This window comes from Euprymna scolopes, chromosome 29, assembly GCF_053919585.1.
Source record: "Euprymna scolopes isolate OS-2025 chromosome 29, ASM5391958v1, whole genome shotgun sequence".
NCBI classification, from domain to species: Eukaryota; Metazoa; Mollusca; class Cephalopoda; order Sepiida; family Sepiolidae; genus Euprymna; species Euprymna scolopes.
This window is the reverse complement of record NC_136510.1, coordinates 66,878,958-66,898,388: the sequence shown is the minus strand read 5'-3', so window position 1 is coordinate 66,898,388 and position 19,431 is coordinate 66,878,958. Positions and strand designations below refer to the sequence as shown.

General features: G+C 32.3%; 1 protein-coding gene and 1 long non-coding RNA gene across 3 annotated transcripts in view; both read left to right on the top strand.

Annotated features, from left to right (window-relative positions):
- On the top strand, positions 1-18,104 carry LOC145252683 (uncharacterized). The gene is made up of 2 exons (XR_013863645.1): positions 1-12,102; positions 12,192-18,104. It is a non-coding gene; the product is annotated as an uncharacterized LOC145252683 (long non-coding RNA).
- Positions 1-19,431, top strand: part of LOC145252682 (E3 ubiquitin-protein ligase MARCHF8-like) — a 210,717-nt gene that overhangs the window by 138,010 nt on the left and 53,276 nt on the right. The gene's annotated exons all lie outside the window — the stretch shown is intronic.

Sequence of the window (19,431 nt, the reverse complement as noted above, 5' to 3'; positions counted from 1 at the left end):
AAACATTTTGGCTTCTCTCCTTGCACAATATATCTGTCATTTTTTTTGTTCCAGTGTATCTCTAGTTATCATCTGAGGCAATGTTATGACCACTATGATATCATCCTGCAACATCTAAGTCTTAAAGAAAAAAATAAATTCCCTCACGTGGAGGCGTGTAAATATATGAATGAATTTCTGTGTGCATGTCAGTTTAAAATAAGTAACAAAGGATTGTTTTTTGGAGGTTACAACGATAATTGTATTCTTCTACTGAACACCAGAAGATTCAAGACGATGCTTAAAGGTTGTCGATAAATTGGTGGAAAAGATACTATCCCACACAAGAGTGTTCAGGTCAAAGCATGCGTCAATCACTTTACAATTGAGAATATGCCAGTACAAAAGAAAATAAATTGTAATTACTTGCATGTAACTACTGTAGGTGTTTATTCCATCTTTTATGTTGTTGAAACTATATTTGTCAGCATATTTCTAAAGGAGGTTGATTACTTTCAACTATTTGTTCAACATATCACTTGAATACCATTGTTATGCTAATAAAGATGTTTCTGCATAAAACTTCTAACATTTATAAAAACATGCCTATTTAGTAAAAATGTTTTAATGTCGTTTTCGTTTAGTTAACTTCTAGTTTTATTATCAAATTTATGTGATTTCACTTAAAGGAACATACAGATATGCAAAAAAATCGATCTAATGCTAAAATAAAAAGAAGCACAAAAAATAGATTGTCTTGGTTGCACACACACACACACACACACACACACACACACACACACACACACACACACACACACATATTGTTTCAGTATTTACTTCATGAGTGCTCAATACACAAATAGTTTAGTAGTAGTATAAAATTAAACTAATGGTAATTAAGTAACACCGAAATTTTTGTGTTTCATTCCCGACGGAAATCGTCACCAATGATACTAGTACAAAAACTCAGCATTGCATAAAGAATCTTATGTTTTTCTGCTCTCTTCCCATGACATCGTATTAGTTTTTATTATTATTTTTACATTTTAATTTCTGTAAATTTATAGATTCTCTAATCTTTCTATAGGTAAAATCTAAAGAAAATGGAGATACATACTGAGAATGAATAGATATAAAAATAGTTGGTATCAGTATCATCTATTTTTTTAAATTGATTCTGAAGTTGGAAGTCAGCTAATTACTGCAGAGTTAGTTGAAAAAAAATCCAACACTCTGGCCAACTTCTCTACCTCTGATCGGTAGAAGTGTCCCAAGATATAGAATTTGTTTTATCAATAAGATATTGTTGAAGTATGAATGTGCTTAGGTTATTTTCTAACCAAAAAATTTTGGCTGGCACTTTGACCCGCGCATAGATTATAACTTGATACTTTAATGGGAGACAATGAAGATTGGAACTAATGAATTTGATTCTTCCTTTTCTTCTTCTTCAAACACGTAGATCATGCACATCACGTTTAAAGAATCTGTTTCATCAAATTTCAAGAATCTTGTTCCAAAAGCAAAGTGCAAAGAAATATTCTTTGTGAAACAAGAGATCAAGTGATTCTAGTCCACTGAGTGCCATAATAATCTTTAAAATATTCATTTAGATAACGTCTTCTGCTGACAAAAGAAATCTGCACACAGACATTGCCCAAAAAGTTCCTGAAAAATCAACTGGAATAGAATTTCAAGTGTTAATAGCTTGGAATGAGATATTCTGTCCATTTCCATTATCTGATGCATTCTCTCATTTTTGCTATTCTTCTTCTCTCTCTCTCTCTCTCTGTTGTTTATTTACTCTCTCTCTTTCTCTCTCTCTTTCGTTTTTTACTCTCTTTCTTTTTTTTTCACTCTCGTTTTTTTTACTCTCTCTCATTCTCATTCACTTTTGCCTGCTCACTCTGTCTGTCTCTATTGCTCTCTCTCGCTTTTTCACACACTCTTTCTCTTACCCTCTTTCACTTTCTCTCTCTTTCATTCTTTCATTCTCTCTCTCTCTCTTTCATTCTCTCGCTATTTTATTCTCTCTCTCTCTCTCTCTCTCTCTCTCTCTCTCAATATATGCTACATCATACCAGATAATCAAGAATTACTTGCCTTGATCAATAATTGGCTGTGCATTTCTTTTGATTATTGATTTGACCCCCAAATCAGAATTACAAACAAGCTATTTATCCCTCCAGTTTTATCAAGAAACCTTTTGACAAATTTAAGTAAATAAATATTTTATTGTTTCTTTGAAATTAAGTTTGCATATTAACCCTATTACTACAGATGAACAATCAATTTGAAGCACATTTCATGTACTGAACATGTTCAGATTATTTAAAAGGTTTTTTTTTTAGATAAATTTTGATTACTTTTCAAATTTGGATGTTGCTTTACAATTATTTTCATTTTTTCATAATTTATAATTTATAATCCCGGATAAATAATTTGTTTTAATGAATCTACTGACACTTTATTATTCAAATGTTTATGAATGATAAGGAAATATATTTGAAAGGGTTATTTATTTTGTAAATGAAATATTTTTTGGTGCATTTTGAACTAAAAAGTGACTTTTGTTGAATGAAATTTATGTAGGTAGTCAGAAAAAGCAGTCAAACCGAACCATCATCAAAATAAAAAAATTAAAAAAAAAAAACACTCACCTGTGATATATTTTTGTTTATATCGAATTACTGGGGACAACTGCTTGTGAATTTAATATTCCCTTGACACTTCCTCCTTCAGAGAAAGCTGCTTCAACCCACCTACGGTGAATGAAGTACAAGAAACAAACATTTTGGACGAAATTGAACAATGAAGCAACTTTTATGCATTAAAAAAAAACATTTTTTTTTAGAGACTCGGTCATCAACAACTTATCAATTATTAGATAGCTTGGAGTTAGGTTAGGGTTGGTTACGGTTAAGGTTAAAAATAACTGTTAAGCATTTTTTTTTTGATCATTTTGTTTGATGTAAAAATAATGTAAAAACAATGGCAAATAAAGATTATTTGTCATCTGCCATGAATTTTCACAGTTTCTAATTCGATAAAATGCTTCATTGGTTTCCTGTTGGTTTCAGAAATCTGCTTCTGAAAAAGTCTCTTTTGTTTGCTTCAAATTCTGAAGAAATACACATTCTTCTTTATAAATATTTATAAATATTATACCAAATATTTTAAATAACATTTTTATTTATATGAAAAATACTTATCTATGCATCAATTAATGTTTTCATTGCGTTTTCACTTTACTGACAATATGATTCCCTTTTTAGTTTTTGTGATAATCATAAAAAATATTAGCAATCTGGTTTAAAATTGTGAATTGGATTCAAAATTCCTTTATTCTTAATGATTGCTCAGGTTAATATAATAAAAAATAGAAGATAAATAGTGTAACATCTTTATGTTAAATTTTCTCTCTCTTTCTCTCTCTTCTCTCTCTCTCTCTCTCTTCTCTCTCTCTCTCTCTCCAGCCGTCTCTATCTTTTTCTCTTTTCCTCTCCTTCATTTTGTATCCTTCTCTCCAACACCTTTTCCTCTGCCCAGCCCATTCCTCTCTCCTTTTTTACTATGTGGAAAAAAATGTTATTCATTTACCAGAGCTATCCCTTTTTAGATGTAACAAACTAAACACAATAACATTCTTGATCCCGGCAAATTCTATTCCCTTCACCCACTTTCACAATAATATGAAGAGAAATGATGTTAATAATGAAAATAGTCTAAAGAGATTTTACTGTAATTTTGTAATTTATATTTATTGCTCCCAAATATCTCTAAGTAGGACTAAAGTCTAAGTAGAACTAAAGATTCTGTTACCCCTCCGCCACTCCTTACTTACCAAATATCATAATGTTAATATTGACAATTTTATTGCCTCCAAACAACGTTGTGTAGAACAAAAGTTTCTGTAACCCCAACCTCTGTGCCTCAGTTATCAAATATAATACTGTAATATTAGTAAGGAGATTTTCACGGTGCTTTCAAAAGTACCATTGAAATCAAAATATGAACGGAAATAATATTGATAATGATTATTGATTCCGGACAACACTGAGTAGAACAAATGATCCCAGTCAATTCCTAATTCCTTGTCAACTTATTCCATGTGGCAATAATATGAAGGTAAATGATCTTTATGAAGGCAATATTCCGAAGAGATTTAATGCATACCACTTATCAAAATTAATGCTGTAATCTAACAATTATTTATCCCGTTTAATGAAAGAAAAATCATTAATCCATATCCTTAAGTAGCCTTCGAGCCTTGATAGACAATGACTCCCTTGTAAGAAAAAAAAAATGGCCTCCAGAACACTACTAAAGCTAAGTCTCCCCCCCCCTCCACCTAGAAGAGAATTTTCTATCTTTTGGAGATAAGGAGTGAAAAAAATAAAACTCAGGAGGTTTCCAGAGCGTTTTCAAAGTATCTTTCCTTACCACTCCACTAATGAGAAATGTAAAAACGGTTAATAAAATCTAGAGTTAACGTCTACTAAAATTTAAATTTGAAAAAATACTGACTCATTTTCTGTCTTGAAGAATGGAGTTGGCAATTTATTTCTAAATTCGTAGATAATAATATTAAAAAATGAATAAAAAACTGAGCCCCCCCTCTCCCCCTTGCTAAATATAACCCTCAGAGAATAAATATTTTTTTCTAAAGTTTAGATATTATATATCTGGGGTGACACTGATTCAGAAAATGTAAACTTTGTGGATCTTTGGTAGATTTGGACTTTTAGCTGGACGTTCGAACATGTACACACAGATAACTGCTCTTTAGACTAACAGGGCTACCCGGCGTTGCTCGGAGGTATATAAAATCAAATAGAAGTGAAAGGATGTATGTAATATTTTTATATTCCAATTTCTATCCCTCCCTCTTTCTCTCTCTCTCTCTCTCTCTCTCTCTCTCTCTCTCTCTCTCCAGCCATCTCTGTATCCCTTAGCAATTACACATTTTCTGTCTAGAGTATTGAGTACGGTTAAAATTATGTTGTAACATGTCTGCTCTATCTGAAGAATTGCGTATATATTCAGCATCTACTGAGTTCTAAGTAATTTATCGCACCAGAGTTTCTTACAGTTGAGAAGCATGGCATTGTAGATTTTTGCTGCAATTGGAGTGTGTTATTTATCTGTAGTTGCTTGGTATGCTTAGGTCACCCTTCTTGGGAAAGGGAAGTATGCATCCTTCCCTCCATATATGAATAACTTTTGTTTATATACAGAATTGCATGAATTAAGAAGGATGTCATTGAAGCCACCTGTCTTCCATACTTGAGGAGGTATGTTATCTAAACTTGCAGCTTTACGATTCTTGGTCTTCTTTAGTATAGTTAGAAGTTCCTCCATTGTAAAATCACCCTTCTCAATACCGAGTTCCTGTACAACAATTTGCTGAATTGGTTAGTCTGTCACTTCTGGTTTGTTTCTGAGTAACTTTTCAAAATATGCTTTCCATTTCGAACATGCATTTCCGGAGTATTTGCCTTTAACTTAGCTTTGACAGGTCGTTTGCACCCAGATATCAACCAAAGATTGAAGAAGTGCTCAGGAATAACCAAAATGGATTTAGAAAGAATCGCTCTACTACTAGTCAAATACTTACTGTTAGGAGACTAATTGACGGAGTCAAAGCTAAAAACATTGAGGCAGTCATGATCTTTGTAGATTTAAGCATTTGATTCCGTACATAGAGGGAAAATGGGCAGCATATTAAAAGCATATGGCATTCCAAATGAAGTCATGATGTTATATGAGCACACTCGAGCAATGGTCAGGTCGCCAGATGGGAACACTGAATTTTTCAACATCTGCACTGGGGTTCTACAAGGAGATACTCTTGCCCCTTTTCTTTTCATTATCTGTCTTGACTTTGTACTTCGCACCTCTGTTGATATACACAACACGCTAGGTTTCACCCTAAATGAATCCAGAAACAGGTGTCATCAATCAGCACACATAACTGATGCAGATTATGCAGACGATATTGCTTTGTTTGCGAACAACACTGCTGATGCACAAACACTGTTATGTAAGCTAGAAAAGTCTGCAAATGACATTGGTTTCCAAATTAATGTGGATAAGACAAAGTTTTAAACTTTCAATGTGAACAGAGAGATCAGGGCTTTGGTTGGATCAACACTGAAAGAAGTCGCTGAGTTTACGTATCTGGGCAGCAACATAGCTTCCACAGAGAGATATTGAAATTTGCATCTCAAATGCATGGGCCGCATTGGATGGGCTGCGTTCAGTATGGACTTCGGGACTAACTAACAAACTGAGAAGGCAGTTCTTCAGGGCAGTGGTAGAGTCTGTCCTTATTTACGGTGCTACAACCTGGACACTCACCAAAAGATTGGAAAGAAAACTAGACAGCACATACACCCGTATGCTACGAACAGTATTAAATATATCTTGGCAAAATCATCCCACGAAGCAGTAACTTTATGGCAACCTACCTGCCATATCTAATACCATCAGAGAAAGACGCCTACGATTTGCTGGTCATTGTCTGAGGAGCAAGCATGAATTAGTGAGTGATGTATTGCTATGGACTCAACGACACGGACGCGCAAGCAAAGGATGACCTAGATCCACGTTCATCCAGCAAATAGCACATGATGCCAACTGTGAACCTGAAGATCTGAGGCAGCTGATGGAAGGCAGGAAACTCTGGAGAGGAAGTCACATTGGTCCGGGCAAGGAGCCCGTCATGATGATGATGAGAGTTTCTTGTTTCAGATGATTGATTGGAGCCAGAAATAATGAAAAAGATAACAGTGCACTTATCATATTTCTTTTATAACTTATTTCTTTATCTTTCAATATCCTGGAACAGATTTTTATCTAGAGTTTGTCCAACATTTTCGAGCAAAAATATGAATAAAAAACAAAAAGAATTGCATATTTCAATTAGAAATTTTATTTCAGTTTTTTTTTTGGGGGGGGGACTTCTTTTGATAATGTTATTTTATGTCAAAAGAGCATTTATTAACTAATGTCTAAAAATTTGTGACGTTTTAATATCATAAATACCTTCCTTTTCTCAAAAAATTATATATATGAAACAAAGTGATTTTTATATTGTAAACTGCTTCAGCCATTTCCAGGACTGACTCCATAAAATGAATTTAATTCATTTTAGTATGAAAAAAAGGATTTTGAATAATTTTTAAAGCTCATAGTCATCATCATAGTCATCATCGTCGTTGGTTTAACACCTGGCATTATTATTTACCTCCTTGTATGTAGGGTTAGGATAGGATACTACTCTAAACCAATAGGATAAGCATAGAGCAATCCCATTGGAATTTTATGATAAGGATATCTCAGGTGATTAGCATTCAATAAACCCCTTCTCAAGGAGAAGATAAACCCTGGGAGGATAAATCTCCTATGACTAAACAAAATAGCAATCTGACAGTAACAAAGCCACTGTTGTATTCATCATAATTCATATGATACAGCTTTAATATCTGACATATTTTGGATGTTTTTAAAAAGTAACTTCCAAACTAACCGATCTCTGGCCAGATGTTTTTTCTTTCCCTTCAATCCATTCTTATCACTTTCTTCCATGTTTTCCATGGCCTTTCCCTGCCAAGTGACCCTGTTACCTCAACTGTTCTATATCTACTAACCCAAGCACTCTAGTCTTACCCATTCTTTTAATATGACCAAACCTATGAAATCTCCTGTTCTGCACACATTTTCTATACTACCTAAATTTAACCTTCCACTGAGATCATCAGTTCTAAGCGTGTTTTTAAGACTCACATTATGCTTCCTTTACATGTACAAGTCTTATGATCATACCAATGTGATATTTTCAATTTTCTGTTCCCCCTCTCTTTTCTCTTGGCTGGACGCCTATTACCCGTAATGTCTGCCATTCGCATGCATCACTAAAACATACAGCCCAGTGCATGTTTATACTAATATACTACAGAAACTCTGAAAAGTTTGGTCTTAGACTAAAACAGAACCTCTGAAAGTCAAAGTAAACTTATTTATAGAAATCATTTTGGACATTTCATTGCTTCAATAAGCTTTTACTAGTTATTAAAGATATTGCTGGATTGTACTAGTGATATGACCTTTAAAAATCAATAGTTGAATATACCACTATATATACTATAGCTTATATGAATGTGTAAATCTATGATTAAGGCTCTGGCTAGTGTCCAGGGTGAGAAAACTTAATCTGGCTCAAACATGAACAAAGGTTGTCCATGCATAGTGTATAGTATGATTGAATGCAACAGATTTGATTTCAATTCGGTTGAAGTAATTCCATAATTTGTGTTGTTATCCCCCTCTTGAATGAAATGAGGTATTGTAGTGTGATTGTTACATTTTAACATGGACTGGTGTTGTGTATAAAAGTCTCACAAAGAAATTCAGCACAATTTTTTTTCTCTATTGAAAAAGCATTTATTGCCGGTCATTTTAACACGCCACTAACATGTATTTTCAAAGATAACAGAATATGGTCACATTCCTGCTTTTCCCTCTCTGGGTTAATTAACAGTTCCTTAGTCGGCAGCTATAACCAGCTTTTATGTGTGTAATTCATTCAACAGTTCACGTTTGTCTGACATCGATTTATTTCCATGACATCATGCGTGTACCACAGCTTCGTCATTTGCATATGTGTAAGTGGCTTCATTACAATTTTATTTTGGCCCTTGTTCACTGTTAAGCTGTTTTGTTTACTTGTTTTAACATTTTTCTGCTTTTAACACATGTACATGACAGGGGTTGCTTTCTAAAAGTCTCACACTGTCAGTATCTGCAATAGAGTGATGAAACTTTCAGGTCATGAATACATAAGTTCAGTCATCATTACAATGCACTTTACAATCTCCCCGGATCCATTCAGGCAGAATAAAAAATAGTAGGCATTATTTTTGAAACATTTCTCCTATGTGTATCTGTGTGTGTATGTAGGTAGGATAATCAAACGATTATTATGAATTTTCAATATATATTCTCAGCAACATGGTGAGTAAAATGGGCACATTATTATAATTTTTTTATATGATTTACCATTTACTCACCTAAACATACCCTAAAAAAAAAAAAAATGTTTTAAAATAAGTTAGATGCAAAAAAATTAATAGAGAAAAGAATTGCTCTACCTCAAATTTTAAGTTAGATTAAGTAACATATATTTTTAAAAAAATAGACTAGTGTCAATAATATATATTCGCTTGGTAAAATCCCAAACTATTGAACTCATCATTATGAATCATAGCATATGTATTTTAGGCAACGGGATGAGTAACATGGGCACATTAATTATTTTTTTCTGTAAACTTTACCCTTTAAGTAGTTGCCACTGAAACCATAATATATCCCCCAAAGAAAAAGAGAGTATTAACATTTAAAGGTAATACTATATTTTTGGCTTACACCTGTACTTGGACAGATATTTTACTAGTTTATAAAAAATAACTATAAAACTATAAAGTATTTATACAATCTAAAAAGAAAATAAAAATCCCAGACAATGTCAGGTAGTTACAGCTAGTCACTTATAAAAAAAAAACTTAACGTTTTCTATTGTTTGAATGTTCGTTTGATTTTTTTCTTTTGTTTAATATTCATTATTTTAGCAACAGCATTTTCTCTGTCGATATTTTTATGTTGAAATCTATTGATTTTGTGGCTTCATATTTCACATATGACTTTTGCAAAATATTCTATTTCATGTCTATAAAGTTTTTTTTATCAATATATTGAGCATATGCAAATATTTCCAGCAATTTTTTTCCTGAAACTAGAAACTGTATACACAAGGAAGAAAACAAACAAAAAAACTGGGGGGAGGGGACAATCTTGCATAATTCTGTCTACAGGAGGCAACTTGTCAAAAAACAAAAAAAACTCATTAAAGTAAAAAAAAAAAGAAAAATGAAAAACTAATAATTTTTAAATGAAATTTAAATATTAAAAACTTTTTGAGGAAACCCTACTTGTGTTTGAATCAAGTCCATTTATTTTAATAAAGAAGCCATTTTATGTGACATAAACAATAAACATAAAAATACACAGTTAAATAAAAATATTTTATTTTGTTCATGAAATTTAATACAAGTATATTGTCAGAGACAAATTGAATATTGTTATACATTTAGAGATCTTTTTGCTATGATTTATAATTTTGCTCTTGTGTGACCTATAGATTGGTTTATGTGATTTCTGAATGCAAAGTTTAGTCAAGATCTGATTTTTCCAAAGAAACATTCAAACAAGCACCTAAACTTGATTGCTTTTGATCTTATAATACCTACACTTGGTTGGTTTGCATTAGTGTTGGGACGATTCCTAAATTTTTTCCAATTCCAGGAAAATGTTGATTAACGATTCCCATACCAAGTACAATTCTGATTCCCATTGAATTCTTCTTTTGAAATATACCATTATATAATTAAAAATTTTTGTGTAGCAAAAAAATATGATACAGCAAAAAAGTGGAAATACAATTAAGGGAATTTCAAAACCGATTTGATTTTTTTTTTTCGTAAAATTTCTTTCATTGAAGATAAAAGTCAAAACAAATATTTTAACCATGCACCATGAAATTAATAACAATCAATTTCAGGATTTATTTTATATATTAAAAAATATAAAGAAAAAGGGCAGACATACACAAATGCTACCCCTGTAGCGAAGTACGCATCAGCTCTGATGTTGTATATTGATCGACTGAGGAAGAAGTTATTATTTTTACAAGGAAAAAATTTTTGCGTGTGTGACCTAGTTTTTTTTTTTGTTATTTATTTTGGCTTGAAATTTGCGCATGATTTTTTAAAAATTATTAACAGGAAAATTGGTGAAAATCAAAATGGAATCCGCACTATTTTTAAATATTATTTTCAAGTTTAATTATGTCCACGGGACTATAAAATTTTATGTATCTGCTTACTGGTGTTTGCACCAACAATATTAAAGCCTACTGGTTTCGTATTAAAAGAAGACTGAAAAACATATCGGGATCAATAGGAGAAAAGTAAATAGTCTCATGTCGATGAGGTCATGTATAGAGAGGTTTATAACATGAAAAGTGGAAAAATATTAGATAATTTTGAAACATTTTTAGAGCATGTTTATGAAAAATATAGTAATTAAAAAAAAAAAAAAAATCCCAATAAGCTTTGGGGAAAAACATGTTTTGAACAATTGAAATTTTTAGTTTTTTTAATTTATTTTTGAATAAAAAATGATTATTAAAACAAAAACAGTAGTGTTCGCGTTGAGTAGTTTTTATTTTATTCAAGAAAATAAAAGGTACTCATGCACTTATTGAGCCGTGCTGAAATAATGAGCTTATTTAGAAAGCTATTCTTAACATGGGGACGGGAGGCTGTTGTGTACCTATTCTGTATTTTCACCTAATAAATTAATAAAAACAAGTATCGTAAAACTTTAATTAAACTTGAAAATACTATTTTAAAATAGAGCGGGTACTTACACCTAACAATTTAATAAGAACAGGTATCGTAAAACTTTAATTAAACTTAAAAGTACTATTTAAAAATAGCGCGGATCAATAAGTGCACTAGCACCAAATAACATTTCACTGTGTTTCGATCTACGACATTCCATGAGAGGTACGTACATGCTAAAGCTTTTTGTTTAGTTTTGTTTATCGCCACAAGTGCTAATTTTGACTTTCACCAATTTTCCTTTAAAAAACAATTAGAAACTCTTCAAACATTGTGGGAGGTACTTAAACCGTTAAAAAAAATAACGGTAATATAAGTGCATAAGAACCAAATTTTTTGTTTTGTTTTGCTTTGCTTTCCTTTTGTTTGTTTGTTAAATCCAGCAAAAAATAAATAAATAAATAAATAAATAAAAAGTAACAAAAAAATACAAAAACAATAAGAAGAAAAGGGTATCAAATAATATTTAAAAATAGCGCGGATTCTATTTTGACTTTCACCAATTTTCTTGTTAATAATTACATAAACTCCAGCAAAAAAAAAAAATATCCATAAAAAACCCCTCCAAAAAAAACAGATAAAATCATAACAAAAATCGGTGAAGCTTAGATAAGTAGGTCCGGTAGATGAGCCTCGTTCTGATATTCGGAAAATTTACGTTAACAATCTGTGAACCTACCAAAAAGGGCGAAGCCGAGATAAGTAGGTCCCGCAGACGGGCCTCGTTCTGACATTCGGAAAATTTAGGTTAACAACTGGTGAAGCTACTGAAAAGTAACCCTTTTGAATGAAGATGGATATAAACAATATTTTTAAAATTAATTTCTTAATTTTACTTAAAAACAAAATGTAAACATATATAAACAAAATATTTTAGAAAATAATTTCTTAATTTTAAATAAAAATTGATTGTAAAGAATTAAAAAAAAATATTATTGAAAAATATTGCAAAGTGTTTTTATAGCTGGTTCTTGGGGATAATAGGGGCGCCAGAAACCTCCCTTCCAAAACGAAAAAAGCTGTAGTGTTTTTACTATTTTAAAGCGCTTTTTTTTTCTTTTTTTTAAAGTTTGAAATGCAAGTAGTGGCTAGTTAACTTAGAACAACAAGTGTGCATGGCAGAAATTCTTCAGGGTTTAAATGTATTGTAATGCTGTTATGATGGTTGAAAAACGTTTTTCAGCTGCCATATTACTTCCTATTTACTTGCTTCCCCACGAGGGCAGAGTTAGACACAAGGCCGGTTTTTAATGTAGGGAAGCATTTATTACACGAAATGGTGAAATATAAAAGCAAGTTAAACTAAAAGTAAAAAAAAAAAAAATTTTCAAAGAATTAAAGAAAGAAAAAATTCAAAGAAATTTCGAAACTCATTAAGATAAATGAAGATTACCTTAAAAATAGTTAATAAAATTCTTGGACATCATATTAAATATGTTATGAAAAGTTCTATGACATTTTTATCATAAATTTTTGAGAGCATTAATCTCACTTCAAACAAACAGTTCAACTTAAAAATATAAGAGAGTCGTAATGAAAGAATTGTAAATCTAAGGTATTTTTTAACGATGCGATTCCGATTCTGATCCCCCCCCCTCAAATACACGATTCTTACGATTAACGATTCCGATTCAGATTAATCGTCCCACCACTAGTTTGCATACTTATTTGATGTTTCAGTATTTAAATATTTAGAGTTAATATTTTATCCTCTAAATGTTAGTCCTTCATATTTCAATACAGTCTTCAGAATGATTCTTGTATGACTTCTACTAAATTAAAAAGATTCCAATTCCATCAGAAAGGAAAATGTTTGTTTTAGTTATTTGTAAGAAATTATATTAGTAAAAAAATAAAAAACAAAACTTCTTAAGAGAAAAGTCACTTCAAGATTATCTATAAAAGAAGCTTAAAGCTAAATCCGTGTAAAGAGAATACAAGGCAAATTTGTTTGAATTCACTCTGAAGGCACATATTTTTGGGAACATCTTCTTGTGTTGGATTTTGTTTTTATTATAACACTCTACATTGGCCTTGGTAGTGGGTGGAGTTTCTATGTAAGTCTTCTGATACTTTCGATAAAGCCAAGAATTCCTATTTAGATTACCAGGTGTACGTTCTAATTTCATCCATTTCCCGTTTGCTATCAACTGCAATCGTATTTAATGAAGACTTTTAGAAAATGGATGAACACATCCTCAAAATCATTTGCTCAAGCACACAAAAAAACTGTTGAGAAAAACATTTCTATTGGTTTGTTCAAAATTTTTTTTTTTTACATTTTTTTATACTGATAGAAAAAAAAAATGTCTCAAACATAAACAAACCATGAAAAATATTATCCATATTTTTTATTTTTATAATTTAGTGTGAAGGGGGGGGGGCGAACGAAACGAATCGAAATGCCAACGATGTGCCCTTAATATCAGTTGTTGTACCAATCCTAAATTTGGATTATTCTCAAAATCAATAAGATATTATTGATTCCTATTGATTGTTTGTATACAGAGAAGAGAAATTAATGATGGTAAAATGAAAACGCAAACCATTCAAGTTTGATTAGTCAAAAGAAAATTCTTATTCATATTCTCGGGTCGTGGGACAACACTACTGTCAAAGGAAAAGTAAGGCGCCTCCTTCCTTCTGCTAGTCTATGAGAGACTCTTGGGCATAGTCGAGAACCCACTTAGCCTTCCCGATTAGGTTGACGTGAAGTCATGGAATGCGGGTGACTGATGTAATATGGAAGCAAACAGAAATAATTCTGTTCATGTTTTCATATTTCGTTGTGCTGTGCAGAAGATACCTCTGGTACAATGTTCAGGCAATCGTCCAGTATGGGCACTACTCGGACAGAAAGAAACTGCAACCTACTGTCTGTACAATTGCAAAAAAAATGGTATAGCAATACATCGAACTCTTTATTCGAGAAACAACGTGAACAGAGTTCTGAATCAGAACACCTCGCTCAGTAAGGATTACCATGATAGACAGGTGGCATCTGATCGTCATCAAACTACTCTACAACAACCAGAAAAGAATAAACCAAAGAAGATAGAATAAACCAACATAAAAAATGATGAGCAACAAGGAATTCATAAATACCTCGATGGAGAGAGATGGATGGAGTGTCACAGCCGCCAATGCTTGTACCAGGCAGGATACCACATGAATGAATGAATGAATTTGTAATTTCATATTTTTTACTTAAACTTTTAGTATTTACTTTCTGCAATCATATTGCTAATGAAAACTGCATTCGTTTTTACATGGTATATTTGGACTGCTGTACTGACTGCTAGTTTCTCCTCCTTGGACAGGGTCCACAAAAAAAATTTCTAACCTAATAGGTCACACATGATCTACCAAGCTCCAGTCCCTGTCCCATCTCCACAATTTTGCATTCTTGTGCTTGTTTTACAAGTACTTCCAATGAATGTGTGCCGATGAATTTATTGCACTTGTATCACCAACAAATAGCAAATTCCCACCCATTTACTGTAATTTTATCCTAATAGCTTCTTTTCCCTGACAGTTTGCCTTTGAAATTCCCTCCCTGCTCTCTGTTTTTTAACTGTACTAACACACAGAAATTTAAATGTAATGTTAACATCTTGCTTCACAACTCCCTAATTAGGATTCCTACCAATAAATCTGGCTCCTAATCAAAGTAGCTCCTTACTTCTCAATAGCAATGTGCTTTATTTAGGATGAAAAAATATTTCTTTCTCCCAGGAAACATGTTTTTAAGTCATTCTTGAGGTCCTGGTATTTTTGTGATTTTTTTTTTCTTTCCTTGTTCGGTTCTATTAAGGCCATAGTCATTTAGAGTGATTATATCAACAATGCAGTCTTTACAGGTTTGTTCTATATAACTATGTCTGAATTGGTGCATCTACCTGCCAGTATATCTTTGTCATAGAACATTGTCATCTTTTGATTTAATTTTCATTATGGGTGAAAATTCATGCTCTCAGAGCTTAGGTACCTCTATCAAGCTGCATCACTCAGCAAATCTCCCATGCTTTATTGTAGTGGTCAATTGGTTGGATCTCTCTTGCACTTGGTTCACCGAATGCATTTGCCAGGTAGTTTTTGTAATTCATTTTAATGAGCTCGTTGGCTCCTATTATTACTGGAATGACGAAGATCTTCCTAAGATTCCAATTTCTTTTTATGGTGTACATAAGTCTTGGTATTTAGTTATATGTGTGTGCATGTATGCACATTTAAATCTGAAACAACAAATTGCAACTACATTCTAATGGTCAAATCTGATCAGTTTTTTTATTCATTTCCAATGGCAGAACAAATATTGGTTGTCAAATCTTTAATATTTAAATTAGATCTAGACTTGCTGTACAAAGTCATGTTTTAAGCTGCAAGGCAAATAGTCATCCATTTTCTATATACAAAAGTTTGAATGTCTTCTGACACTTTTAATACTTCTTATCTGATCTCCATAAAAATAATAATTTCCCAGAATAATGCGTAGACCATTTTAGACTGTATTCCCAACCTGTGACCAGGCATAAAATACAATACACGTTTGAATGCATGGCACTGTAATTTTTGTAGCCAGTAGTATTTGATAAAGTGGACTGGATTGTACCACATTCTAAGATTGGTGTAATTTCAGAGTTTATATCTTCCAGGCTAATTGACTATGATGTCTATAATTTTTTTTTCAGGAGGGAGAATGCATACCACTTTTCCTCTAAAATGACTCAACCCATGGCTCTTCCAGTCTGTACGACCTGTACTGCCAACCATCTAATATATAAAGTTAGGAGGCTTATTGTGCTAACAGTGACCTTTAAACCCATATTTCAAATATACAAACTTCAGCTTCTTAGTATATTGAGTTTGTTCACATGACCAAAATAATATGTGAGTGAACTAATTTGAATATTGATTTCCAAAGTGCCATATCATTAATTGATCATTGGTTATTGATTTCCAAGTTTGTAAGTAACTCTTTCTATTCTGTGTGTGTGCGTGTGTGTGTGCTTAATTTTTTACATCATGAATAAAAAAAATGTGGGTGAAAAGATTTTTTTTTTTACTCTTTTCACTTCTATTTAGTTCCTGAGTGGTGACATATGCACATACCGGCAAAGCAAACAAGAGTCAGTATTCCACACCCACCCCATACATTCCCCTCTCCTTAAAAAAAAAAAAAAAAAAAAAAAAATAGCAATTCTATTAAAATCATAAATTACTATTTATTTATCTGAATTTATAAAGTTTGGAAGTTTATCACACTGATAATGAGATTAAAACCCTAATTTCAAATATACAAAATACGAGAACTTATGTCTGCATAATTGACTTAATTTTCAGATTGATTTGTAAAATGATGTACCTCCTCTCCTCTCTCACAAGACTTTTTTTATAACAAATAAAGGCTTAGCATTTTGCAAAGATAGTCTTTCTGGTCCTTTTTTGGTGAATTTTGTAGTTTCCTCAATTTTCCTGGGCAACACCAGATCATTGGTCCCTCTCATAAAATGTGGTAGCAATTTCAGATTACAGTTTACTTGTTCATTTCTTATTCAATAGAATAAGGCACCAGCAAAAAAAATAAAATAAAATAAATTCTTGGCCACATGATGATAAATTAGAAGATCCATTAAATTAGAAGATCCATTAAATTAGAAGATCCATTAAAAATTGTGCAAACTGACTTCAAGCATTCTAAACACAGATTTATTTTTAGTTTCATTTTTTATTTATATTTTGTAGACATTGAAACTTCCTTTTGAAAGTTGACAATTTTGTTAAATATTTTTACATTTTTAAAAAGCTGGTTTAATTAGAGTTTATTGTTATGTATGGCTATGGTTTATCTCGCTGGATTTGGTGAATTTGTGTATTTATATTCCTACTAGCGGGGGGTACCCAGCGTTGCCCGGGTGTTTGTAGGTGTGTGTATGGGGTGGGGGTAAGTAATAACCCTGTTAAAAAAAATCGGAAAAACCAAAACAAAAAGAAAAATCAGAAAAAAAAAACATGCAATCTTAAGATAATAACGTTGTGTGTGAAGGGGTGGGAGGTAAGAAGAAGCACCGGTGTTTAGAGGTGTAAAAAAAAAAAGTTTTGGTTGAAAGGTGGGCTTGAACCCGAAGCCTCGAGGGTAAGGCGGGAAAAAAGCTGGACGCGTTACGCGTATGCCAAAGAGACGAACAACTAAGTAGTGACAAAATGAAACGTTTAAAAAACCAACACGTTAGACTAACATGAACGTTTTCTAGGTCAAACATGACGTCATGGTCGCAGAAGTCGTGGAAAAGGCAAAATGAAGGAACGATTTTTTGCTTACACCCTCCTTGTACAAAACATTATTTTAGGGTGAAGGAATTAATGTTTTTGGCTAATTTTTCGATATTTGTCGGGCGAACGTTGGAGCTTTAAAATCATACCTATCTGGCGAAAATCCGTGGCCCGTGTCGAATGTTTTTGTGAGACATACAAACACACACACATACGCACACACATTTTCGCTTTTATATATATAGACTAGCAGGGGGATACCCGGCGTTGCCCGAGTGTTTGGAGGTGTGTGTGCTCGGGCGGGGGTGGGGGGTGTTAATCAAAACATAAGAATAAGCGAAGTAAAAAAAAACTAAACTAAAAAAACAAAAAAAGAAAACAGAAAAACGAACATTAAAATAAAGCGGGGGGGGGGGTACCCGGGAGGTGGGGTAATCAAAACATAAGAATAAGCGAAGTAAATATTTTTAAATGTTAAATAAAAATTAATATTTTATAAAAAAAAAAGTTAAAACTTAAAAAAATCGAAAAAAAACAAAAAACTAACGTAATGCAAACGAACGATGTTAAATGTAATAATCGGAAAAACAAAAACGAAAAAGAAACAGAAAAACGAACGTTAAAACTTCTTTAAAAAATCTGAAAAATACCCCCCCCCCCCAAAAAAAAAAAACGTGAAAAATGGTTTAAATAAGCCTGTTTCAATATTAAAATTTTAAAAACCGGTGGGTACCTGGCGTTGCCTGGGTGTTTTTGGGTGTGTGTGGTCGGCGAAAGTGGGGGGTGTTAATGAAAACCTAAGAATAAGCGAAGCGAAAAAAAACCCAGAAAAACGAACGTTACATGAAAAATGGCTTAAATAACCCTGCTTCAATATTAAAATTTAAAAAATCAGAAAAAAAAAGACATCTCACACCACGATTCGAACCCAAAACGTTTAGATAATGACCCAGCGCTCTAACCAACTGACCTAACACGACATACACGAAATTAGATAATTTTTTAAAATCTTTAAACTAAATCATGTTACGACGTCGTATGATGCATGTGTAGAAGCGAATTCGTCATGAAAGGACGGTTTTTGCTGACCTCCCCCTTGCAGAAAAGTGCTGATTTCAGGGTGAAAAAATTAACGTTTTTGGCCAATTTTTCGATATTTGTCGGGCGATGGATGGGGCTTTCATATGAGACCAAATTTGTGAATTTTTGTTTTGTCTGTCGAAAGTTTTTAGCAGACACACATACATACATACGTACATACACACATACACACATACATACATATATATAGAGAGAAGATAGAAGATAATGTAAATTAGCCACAAAAAATCCAATTCTATTCCTGCAACACTTTTTCATTTTTCCTTTGGGAAAGCCTTTGATATCTTCCACTAGAATTATTTGATTCTTGCTCTTATAGTTATTCAAGGAAAAATTTTCATAAATTAGTTAAAAATTGTTTAGTAAAAATAGTTAAAAATTATTTAGTAAAAATAGTTAAAAACACTGAGTTTGCACAATGAAAATCTAAAGACTGCATGAAAAGACATTTCTTTAAAAACCATCGAACACATCTGCTTTTCACATTTAATAGTCGTAACATTTTCACCAGAAATACTAACAGAAAAAGAGTTCAATTAAAGTTTTAAAATTGCCGTTGAAATATATCTAAAGATCTCGACAATGAAAAAAAAAAAATGTCTCATGAAGCCGA